Source organism: Pinus tabuliformis, chromosome X (assembly GCF_031772625.1).
Source record: "Pinus tabuliformis cultivar Carrire ecotype Pingquan chromosome X, CPIR1, whole genome shotgun sequence".
NCBI lineage: Eukaryota > Viridiplantae > Streptophyta > Pinopsida > Pinales > Pinaceae > Pinus > Pinus tabuliformis.
The window spans coordinates 1,392,357,828-1,392,366,044 of record NC_142308.1 but is presented as its reverse complement, the minus strand read 5'-3'; positions in this window follow the sequence as shown (position 1 = coordinate 1,392,366,044).

Genomic DNA, 8,217 nt, shown 5'->3' with positions numbered 1-8,217 from the left:
GCAGTATGGACAGTAGAAGGTATACCAAAGAAGAGAATATCTTGGTACGCCCTTTGCCCTTGATGTCAAAGGGGGAGAGTGACTTGGTGTGGTGGTTGCCATCAAGTCCAAAGGGGGAGATTGTTGGCATTATGTTTCAAGTGTTGTCCTTGATGGCAACTCACTCAGAGGTTGGTACAGGTGCTCAGAGGTTGGTACAGGTGATGGCAACTTAATCAGAGGACACAGAGGACAGATCTCAGTACAGCAGGACAAGAAAGAGATATACGCAGGTTCAGCAAGGAGAATCAGCGTGTACACGCAGGTTGGCTTCAGTAAAAGAGCGTGTATGTTGAAAAGTACCTTTGGTCCGTGGCGGTTAGACCTTGGAAGTTGTGCCTACGGTTTTGGACCATAATGTCTCGACGGACGTGTTGATCCCTAGTTTCGAGGTTGATGGTATTGTGTTTCTATGGTTTTGGCTCTTGGTATTGAACAAGGCCTAAGGCTATATAAGGAGAAGATCGCTAGGCAAAGAGATATGCATTGTGTGTCTGACGCAGTGAGAGGATCTGGTATTGCTGGTTATCTGTTCGGGACGTTTGGCAAGGGTCGGATCTGACAGCGAAGGCATAAGAATCTATTTCTAGATCTGCACGCGGGTTTCCTTTGGTGAAAGCGCGTATACACGCGGTTTTGGTACAGTGAAGTAGCGTATGCATGATAAGGTTTGATATTTCAGGTTGCTGCTGATTCTGGTGGTTGTTGCAGAGTTCTGGACTCTGGTTTGGGTTCTGTGTTCTTGATGACAGGGTTTCAGTGATTCAGTATTGGGTTGTTTAATGAATTATGATGCAAGTATAAGTTGATGATTGTATTGCAGTAATGTTTGTTTTGTACTTTTGGATCTAGCCTGAAAATTGATGAAACGTGGTCCCTGAAGGTTGTAGGGTCAGCACCTACGTACTAGTAAATGGATCAGCTAGTACAAGAGCTGAGGGGGTTGTAGCTCCCTTCCAGAAGTAGTTGGAAAATGAGAGAGGGTTGTAGCCCTCTGCAGGTTGTAGCCTGCGTACTGGTAAAGGACTGCACCAGTACATTGTAAAAGAAGTTTCTCATTAAAGAAGAAAGAGACGAATTGCAGCAGGTGGTTTTCACCCACATTGGGTTTCCACCTTATATCATGGTGTTCATGTGTGTGGCTCTTGTGTGATGTTCTGTTCTGTTATACTGCACCTGTTTACTGTTAAATTGCTTAATAATGTTCTGATGCATTTACTGAAGATTAAGCTAATTGAATTATAAGATCTCTGAGTATACGCTAGTTGCATTAGACACAGTCGCGTGTACACGCGGGTTCACTTAACTGAAGTCGCGTATATGTTTCTGAGTATGAAATTGAAAAGTTTTATCTGATCTGATAATACTGATTCACCCCCCCCCCCCCTCTCAGTATTATTTCCAACATTATCTTGATGATGTAGAAAAGACTCATCCTTTTGCTCATGGTATTCTTCTTCATCACAACTCTGATTTCTTTAATTAATAGAAAGATAAAGATTATTATGGTTGTCTTCTTTTGGACGATAATTATCTTCAACTTCTTCAACGTAATTGAGGAGTCGTTCTTCTTGGAGAGCCATGGTAAAGTCTTAAAGGACAACTTCAAAATGACACATTGATCCCCAATACTTTAGGAGTTCTTTAATGAATACCTTCATGGAAGGGATGCTTTTAGGTGTATAATAATGTTTAATCCAGTCTCTTTGATAATATCCAAAGGAATTAATTAAAAACCTCATGAGAGCATCCTCATGAACCATGTTGATCTCTGAAGTATACTTGATAAATCTGGCAACATGATCCATAGCTGAAGAGGGATCACCATCGAATTTTGGGAAATTTTTCATAGAACTTGTAGCCCATCAATTTGTGTATCTAAGAATATCCCTGACATCCAAAGTAGGGTATGTCTCATGTAGATCGCAAGGATCCATTGCCTTGAGTCTTTCATAGAAACCAAATGTGGAGTCGCCAGGGTGAATTTAAAATGCCTTAAAAAATTCCCGCTTCACCCTACATGTATGGAAACATTTTAAAGCTCAATTGAGAACTAGGTCTTTGTTCTTCCAATGGAGTTGTCAGATCAAAAAAATTATCCTTGTTTATGGGAAAATCTTAGCTAAATAAATGGATCTTAGTCTTCAAATTTCTACGAGGTCGACTCAAATCCCCCCTTGCAATGATGCCAAAAATGTTTCTCAAAATCTAGCAAGTCTTGTGACGGGAAAAATCACAAGGTGAAGAATAGACCAAGAGACAACAATGAGGTGTTGTCCACTGTCACCATAGCCACAACCCCCTACTCTTTTGCGTAATTCCACCACTAGGTAGGCTTCTCTTTAGTAGGTCAATAAAGTAACAAGATAGGCTTGTAGAGGACAACTCATCCAAGGGACAAGGCTCAAACAAGATAAGGAAATTCGCATCCTCCAATGTAGTTTATTATGGCACAAATGATCTAGGGATTGATGAATATTAAACCTAATGAATCAACCTAGAATCACAAGGCCAAGAAAATGATTCAAATCAATGTGTATTAGCAACCAATGGAACAAGAAGCCTTCAACAATCCCCAAGTTTAAGCCTAGGGAAAACTAGGGCATTTCTATGACAAGACCTACCTAGGGAAAAATAATTTAGCTTTGAAATGGATGTATTAACCACTAAAGGGGTTGATTTTGAGGCAACCAACACTCCTTCCAATGTTGAATATTTCCACATGGAAATGACTTCAACCCTAGTCCAATTCGTTCCATAGCTCTAACTAGTGACTTATCATTGAGGGGCTAAAAATTAGATTAGGAAAGAGAAAACAAGATTTAAGGAAACTTTTATAGGTGATCAAGAAAGTGAGGAGGCCAGTGCCTAGTCCTTGGGACGATGGAGTCTATGGGATTGTAAAATATGCTAGATCTTGGCAAGGAGTAAGCTAATGATGAAACCTTAAGTTTCAAAACCCTAGATATTACCTTTTTGAGGGAGAAAAATGATTTGGGAGAGCTAATTTAAAGATTGACCATTGGGATTGTCATCCACATTCTAATAGTGAGTAATGCATACAATTCTATCATCTAGATTCATTCAATGTTTTTCAATAATAACTAGCACAATAGAAACCCTAGATAATTAACCATTCCATACATTAAACACAAGAACAAAATTTTATTAAATCCAACGCACACTTACAACATAGAATTCATGTACAAGCCTTTATTGCTCCAAAGTAACATCTCCAAGATGAAAGAAATGGATCCAAATAACAAGGTAAAAAATCTCCAAGAAGGCTGAAATAGTCACACGTGATGATGATCCAATAAAATGAGCATATCCTCTATTTATATCAGTATTATGACTACTGATTAACCTAACAAATCCCCTAGAACAAGTTTGATGCTAAAATATGCTTGAGTTACAAGCCAACCCACTAGCTTTATCAAAAATTTCCCTAATTAGGCCACATGTGTCAGTCGTAAGTTCTCTCATGTTGATGTCATCAACAATAAATGCTCCAATGCCATGTCTAAGGGTGATGAGGTATCCAAGAAGGTGTAGATGCCTGTGAAGTCCATGATTTGAGGGTTGGACCTCAAATTCACCTCATTACCTTTTGTGGGGTCCCAAGATATAGTTGGGGTGCCACAAAGTGGCGTCCATGGGTCTCTAATTTCTAAATAAGGCCTCCTCTACTTCTAGCATTAGGGGGTTCTTAGGTACAACAAGCCTTCCCTAGTCTTTCTGTTGGAAATACTAAGAATGGGGTGGGGGGGGGCACAATCAATATTTCACTTCTATTTACAATTTAGTATCAAAATAATTAACCAATAACATCACATCAAGAAATACACAATAATTATATGAGTAATTTATTTATATTATAAGGGAACCTACAAATTCTAGTTTACCAACTGCAACGGGATGGGCTACAAACCCAAGATATTTACTAGCCACTATTGGAAGGAGCTACAACACCTACTTTACCAACATCCACTAGAAGGAGGTGACAACCTCCTGAAGGAAGCTACAACTTCCTTGCCTAGCACCTTGCCACCATTAACCGTAAAGAGAGAATGAAGAAACAATCTTGGGATCTTGTACTAGGGACTGTCACAATTTACAATAACCTTCAAACACTACTACCTCATCTTTAAAACTTCTCCTTAAATATCCAATACATATACTTGAATTTTGATTTCCAATATTGAGAAATTGCAATCCAATGTAAAGAATTTAACACATACCTGACAACAACTGCTTAAGTAGGCCTTAATACAAACTTCAATAAATTTGGAAAAACCCTAATATTGGGCCTCAAAATATGCCTCAATACTACTCCAAAACTAGGGTAGACAAAATGTATCAAGAGGGTTCAGATTCTTGTCTTGACTTTGCCTCAAAATTAATTGGATAGCAGGCTCAAAAATTTGGATCTCTAGCTCAAACTTTTCTCAAGTTTAGATCTCTGCTTTAGTCTTAGATATATTTTGGATTTGTCCAATAATGTTTTCTTTAGAAGGGGACTTAGTGCACCTTCAATATTCAACTAGTTTCAACATCAGATCTTCCTTGAACCAATAATTTGATTAGCCTCAAGATAACTATTTTGTTTCCACCAAATTTCCTCAAGAAAGAGGTTGAATGGTAGCATAGAGATGCCATAGGCAAGGGTTTGGATATCTCCCTCAGAAGGTTGCCCATATACCTATAATTTTCCATAGAATTTAGCCTTCTTATGAAATTGAACAACCTTATACTTGGATCAGAAATAACCTCAGAATTTAGGTTTGTCTCAAGATCGGATCTGCCTTAGAGATCAGTTACAGAGCCAAAATTTGGTTGCCTCAAATGTTAGTTTAAGGGCCAAAATTCAACTGCCTTAGATGTCAGTTGCAAGGCTGAGGTTCTGTCTCAGAGATCTTCCTCAGAGGGCTAGAGGTTTTGTCTCAAAGAGATGCCTTAGGGAGATCAAATTATGCCAAGTGAAGCCCAATGATTCCTTGGAAATATGTACAAAAACTTCTTTAGACACATATTCTCAACTAGTCCTTGTTAGTGAAATATCATGCAGAGAAATGTTTCCAAATTTTCTCGAGAAGAGGTGCTTCAAATGCGGTTTCCTTCATATCTTCAATGTAGCCTGATCCTTAGGCTTATTCACAATCTTTCTTTGTTCATATCCATGAATTTTCTTGCTCAAAGTACCCACGAGTTGCCCTTATTAATGCACTTTTAAGAGGGCTAAATTGGAGCTGACATGAATTAGAAAATTATAAATTTTCCTTGAAAAGGCTTTCCTTTGAAAAGGCATGTCTTTTGCATGAGCCAACTTGAAGGATATGCTACTAGATTGTATTGTAAAATGATACTTTTAGCCTGTTAAAAATTAATTTTTGTCTTTCAATAATCGAAGTTTCAAGACTGATTTGGATACAGGACTTTGGGTAATTTGAATTTGAATTTTGACCTTCTTTAATGAAACAATGAGAACATGAACTTGTGGGGCAAGATTTGGTGATACATTTATCCATTTGGGGCTCCAAAATTCAAATATAAATATATATTGGGTGTGTGTTATATTATTCCCACAACTAGTCACATGCGCGGGTGGGGGGCGTAAGACCCCCTGTTCGTTGCACTAGGCGCAATGCCTCGAGAATTTTTTTTAACCCTATAATAGGTGGGCGAACCTACCTATGGTTTTGTGCATGGGTTTTGCACATGGTTTTGGGCATGATGGTTTTCGGCCCATGGTAATTTGTAGATCCGGTCAAGGGAATTACAATTATGTTCTAATCCAAGGTTAATAGATTGGGGTTTATGAATGCTTCAGCATGTATATAAATGTATTGTACATTGAAATGAAGATAATGAAAAATCAATCTGGTAGTCTCGGTTTTGGGATCCAAGGGAAAATCTCTATGTATATTTGATTTATGTTTTATGTTCTCTCCATTGCTTATTTTCTTTTTTAAGAATTCGTTTGCAGTTAATTTCTATATAAGGTTAAAAAATATAATATCTCTACAACCAAGAGGACCCACAAGATGTACCATGTGTCAAACGAAATGGTGTGATGAGGGATACCAATCCAGATGCCTTATATCCAAATTCACTATCTTTTGCATGCATATGATCAAACAGTAGATTGATCATTCACCCTTTGACATCGATGAAAATTTCTTCCAACAATCTCCCCCTTTGTCATTGATTTCAACACACATGATCCCCCTGTCATCAAGCTTCACTTGTCATCATACTCCCCTTGTCTCGATGCTTTGCTTCCTTTTCCATCCTCTTTCTCTCTCCCCCTTTGATATTAATGGAAAAAGGGTGTCTTGAATTTGATGGGTTGATCCCCCTCATGATTTTCCTTCTTTGACATGTTTTCTTCTCCAAACCTTAGTGGTTTTTCTTTCTTTCCTAATCTACTTAGGAGTCCCCTTCATGTCATATTTGCAGTCTCATGCAATATGTCCAAATTTATGGCATTTAAATTTTTTTGTGTTGTCCTTGAATGATGGATCAAATGCTGTGTACCTTTCGTTGGGAATCCATTAGGGTTTCCTACTTGTCTTCTTGTAAACATGCTTCTATGGTTTTGTTGATATCCTTTGTAGTTAAACTTGCTATGATCTTTGAAATCCCTAGCCCTATGCCCAAAAGTTTTCCATGAATAACAACAACCAAGAGATATACTTTGGTACCTTAGTGATTTGGATTTCCATGACAATCTTCCAAAATTGTGCTACCTTGGAGGAGGTCCAGTATTTTGTTTCTCTTCTTGATAAGGAATCTTCTTGAGAAAATTATCATATACTCTTAGATTGAAAACTTCATGCTTCTTATGGTTATCGATTGGACTTTTGAGGACAAAGATTTTGCTTTTAAGTTTTTCTTCAAATTTCTCCTTTGAGGACTTGGTGTTTGCATCTTCTTTTTTGAAGGTTCATCCAAAGTTGATTTCTTGCAACTGACAATTTGATGTAGCCCTTGCAAGCCTTTCAAATTTTTATTGAGCTTGTTGACTTCAACCCTTAATGATACAACTTCTTCTTCACGCTTCTCGAAATCTTCTTCCTTCTTCTTTAGCTGGAATTTGGTCACTTCTTCAATTTTTCTTGCTTCTTTAAGCTGGGTCTTCAAGGAGATAATTTCTTCTTTAATAATTCTCTCTTATTGATCAAATTCAATTTGTAGCTTGATAAAGTCCTCAAATTTTTCTTTAAGATGACTTTCCAAATTATCTTCTCTCCTCTTTGCCTCTTGTACCTTAGTTTTTAAGTGAGCAACTTCCTTTTCAGCTTTTTTTTTTCGTAAATATCTTCTAGCCTTTCCCAAAGATCTTTAGCTAATGCGCATTGTCCCACCTTATATTTACATGATCTTATAAGCCTCTTGGAATGGTATCCATTTCTCTTGCATAATATTATTTTGAATCTTGTGTGGTCATATCAACTGTAATAACTTCTAACCATATACAATCTTGAGCTTTCAAATAGATCTCCATAGACCAACTTCATAATTCACAGTATGTTCTAGCAAACATGTGAGGTGGTGGAGACATGAAAACTAGATCAACTTGATATTTATTAATGAATTCAATATGTTTTAGCATCATTACAATAGAGGAAACTTTCTTTTCCTTTTCCTTGGAGTATTTGGAGGCTAACCTTTTTTCCTTTACCATATTGTTCCCAAGATTTTCCTTCTAGATGTTACACTTTGATGAAGGAACCTACTCCGATTCCAATTGTTGGAAATACTGGGGGGGTGAATCAATGTTTCACTTTTGTTCACAAATTAGTATCAAAATAATTAACCAATAACATCACATCAATAAATACACAAGATTTATATGAAAATTTTATTTATATTACAAGGGAAGCTACAACTTCTGGTTTACCAACTACAACTGGAAGGGATACAACCTTAAGATTACCAACCACTACTGAAAGGAGCTACAACCCATAGTTTATCAGCATTCATTGGAAGGAGGTGACAATGTCCTGAAGGAATCTATAACTTCCTTTCTGAACACCACTCTAAAACTCTTAACAAAAGATAAAAGGAAGAAAAAAATCATGGGTTATTGTACCAGGGACAATGGCCCAATTTACAATAAGTTTCAATCGTTGCTACCTCTTCATTAAAATTTCTCCTTAAATTTCCAATACATAC